Below are 3,032 nucleotides of genomic sequence, written 5' to 3'. Positions count from 1 at the left end.
TGGAAGAAGTGCAGCCAGAGTGCTCCTTAGAGGCCAAGATGGCCAAACTTTGTCTCTCATACTTTGGACATATTGTCAGGAGGGAACAGTCGCTGGAGAAAGATATCATGTTTGGTAAGATGGAGGGTCAGAGAAATAGAGGAAGGCCCCCAACGTGATGGATTGGCCAGGTGGCAGCATCAATGGACTCAAGTGTGGCAACAGTAGTGAGGTTGGCCCAGGATCGGGCAGTGTTTCCTTCTGCTGTGTATAAAGTCGCTATGAGTTGGTGCCGACTCGATGGCACCTAACTACCACAACAACATCATTCATGGACAGAGTCCTGGTGTGGTGCTGTGGGTTAATGCATCAGAAGGCAAAGCCGTTTGAACTGCAAGGTTGATGGTTCAAGCTCACCAGCTGCTCCTAGGAAACCCTATATAGGGTCGCTATGGGTCGGAACCAACTCAATGGCACTTAGCAGTAACAACAACCATCCATGGACAAATGGACTGCAATGTAATACTAGCTGGTTTGTTTCATAAATGTCAGGCTGTGGACGAGTATCTATTATATATATATATATCTTATATTACTTTTCTGTTCTTTTGAATCAGTCTCTTAGAAATTGATATTTTCAGCCCTTCAACAAATGGACTCCCACAGAAAAAATGCATTCTAATTTTTTTAGGATTCCAGTCAATCTGGAATGTATCCTCTGAATGTATTTATAACTGTTTATTTCTGGATGGTCATTATCGTACAGCCAAATTTAGCACAATATCTAATAGGAAGGAGCAAATCTATGTGCTGATTTTTACTTGTTTGCCCTGAAGGGAAAATCTATTTTTTAAAAAAGTTTTGGATTTTATTGGATTTTTGTCTTTTAAATTTCACATATTTTTCTGCATCAAATCTAGCAAAAACAGAGACAAAGGTTTATGATTTGTAATGAACATTATACAGTGTCCAGGCACATGTTAGACCAGGAAATTGGTTAAGAAATTTGTCTTCCTAGCATTGCAGGCTGCAAGGAGACATTGGAAAGTAGATTACCAGGCCTTTCTTCTGATGCGCTTCTGGGTGGATTTGGACGTCTAACCTTTGGGATAGCTAAGTGAATCCCTATAGTGATTATTGTCACCTAGGAAACCGAGAGACAGGGCTGTCTCAGTGCTGGTGTTTCTGAAATAACTGTCGTCTGACGTGATAGTTTGGAACCTTTGCAAGTGGTCTAGATGCCTCACAACTCACACAATAGGATAGTGTTGGTATAGTGTTGGCCTTAGTATACCTTAAGGGAAGATGCTGACTTCAAGATAGGAAGCAGTTAAGATAGAGCATGAGGCTTACCTGCCCAGGTAGGAGACCCTGCCCGGAGGTAGAGGCACCTCCCTCCACCCTTTTGAGTGAGTTCTCTCTGGCAAAGCACATCCATTGGAATATGACCTGGATAAGCATTTAGAAAGAACATGCCGGTTAGAAGCCACCACCACCACCTTTTATTTTAAAGCAAGGAAGAATAGCTAGCTAAGTTTTGTAGCAGCTTTCTCTGTCTTCATTCCTGGGAGCTTGAATAGAATGATACTGTCAAAGCCTTCTGGTCACAAACTCTCTTCTTCGGCGTCCCTCTGAGACAAACCCGCCCCTGCAGTGAAATGGCATTAGTAACCTGATTGCTGGCAGCCACCCACCTGCTCCTGGGTTTCCCACGCGCCCCCAGTCCCAACTGAAGTGATAGCAGTGATTTGGACAGGGGGGTGCGGAGATGGCTGCTGCTCCGCGGTGCCCAGTACCCTCGGCAGTAAGTCCCATGGGTCAGATGGCCTCTGTTCCTCTCTGGGCACTGCTCCAAGATGGGTCTCATCAAAGCATCATCATTGTGTGCAAAGTGTGAAGGGTGAACGTCACTCTCACCGACATGAGTAGCATCTCTGGGATTTCAAGCACATGAGGAGGCAAGAACCGGTGCATGGGTTTTAATGTTTTTCTAACAACTGTGCAGATTAGAGGGACTGTGTAGTGAATGTTCAAATGCCTAGTGTACTCGGTCTCTTGTGTAAATTACAGTAAAACAGAGTAAATGAAATTTAAACAAAAAATAAATTTGATTACAAAATGCCAAAAAATTATGTTGACACCAGACTGCAGTTTAAATGACCGAAGTGGGGCCCCGAGACACGCAGTAAGCACACACTGATGGAAAGCTGGCGTCGAGAGATTGTTTGACGCAGGCTGGCCACAGACCACCAATTTGTAGAAAATGCAATATTTAACAGAATAAAATGAAACACACCTGTAGCACCAAGAGAGGTGGGCTTTGACAAACAGAAATTTATTTTTTATTTAAATTTCATTTACTTTGTTTGTAATTTACACAAGAGACCGAGTACGCTAGGCGTTGGAACATTCACTAGAGATTGTGGGGCGAGAAGTCCAGTACACCAGCTCTGGGGGAGTCCTTGTTCCTGGGCTTCTTGGTGATCTCCATGTAGCTTGGCACCCCCTCTTTCTCCATCTGTACTCTGCTCACTTGTGTAATCTCTTTTATGCTTCAAAAGAGATCAAGACACACTGGATACTAATATCCATTAGCATAGCAAAGAAAGCCCGTTACCAAATGCCATCCACACCATAGGTGCAGGGATTAGGACTAACAACACACATTTGGGGACCACAATTCAATCCAGAACAAGGGTCAGAGCTTCCCGGATTGTAACAGTTCAAAACAGAGCCTTCCAGGTCTGGAGGAAAACCCCTTGATTTATTTTCGTTTCCCATAGAAAGAATTTTCAGTGATGAGTTTTCTAAAGTGAATTCTGGCATTTTAAATGTATGCTTACTTTTGCATGGGTGGAAGTGGGTTGGGGGCATTGCCTCTCAATAACCAACCAGGAGACCCACATTAAAAAAGCAAGTATTGTTGTTAGGTGTCATCGAGTCGGCACCAACTCACAGTGACCTTATGCACAACAGAGCAAAACACTGCCCGGTTCTGCACTAACCTCACAATTGTTGCCACACTTGAGCCCATCGCTGCTGCCACTGTGCCA

General features: G+C 44.0%; 1 protein-coding gene across 1 annotated transcript in view; it reads left to right on the top strand.

Moving 5' to 3' along the window:
- ABLIM2 (actin binding LIM protein family, member 2) overlaps positions 1-3,032 on the top strand; it is a 135,007-nt gene that overhangs the window by 50,333 nt on the left and 81,642 nt on the right. The gene's annotated exons all lie outside the window — the stretch shown is intronic.

Source organism: Chrysochloris asiatica, unplaced genomic scaffold (genome assembly GCF_000296735.1).
Source record: "Chrysochloris asiatica unplaced genomic scaffold, ChrAsi1.0 scaffold00319, whole genome shotgun sequence".
NCBI classification, from domain to species: Eukaryota; Metazoa; Chordata; class Mammalia; order Afrosoricida; family Chrysochloridae; genus Chrysochloris; species Chrysochloris asiatica.
The sequence above is the reverse complement of the archived record's forward strand: the minus strand, read 5'-3'. Positions and strand labels throughout refer to the sequence as shown.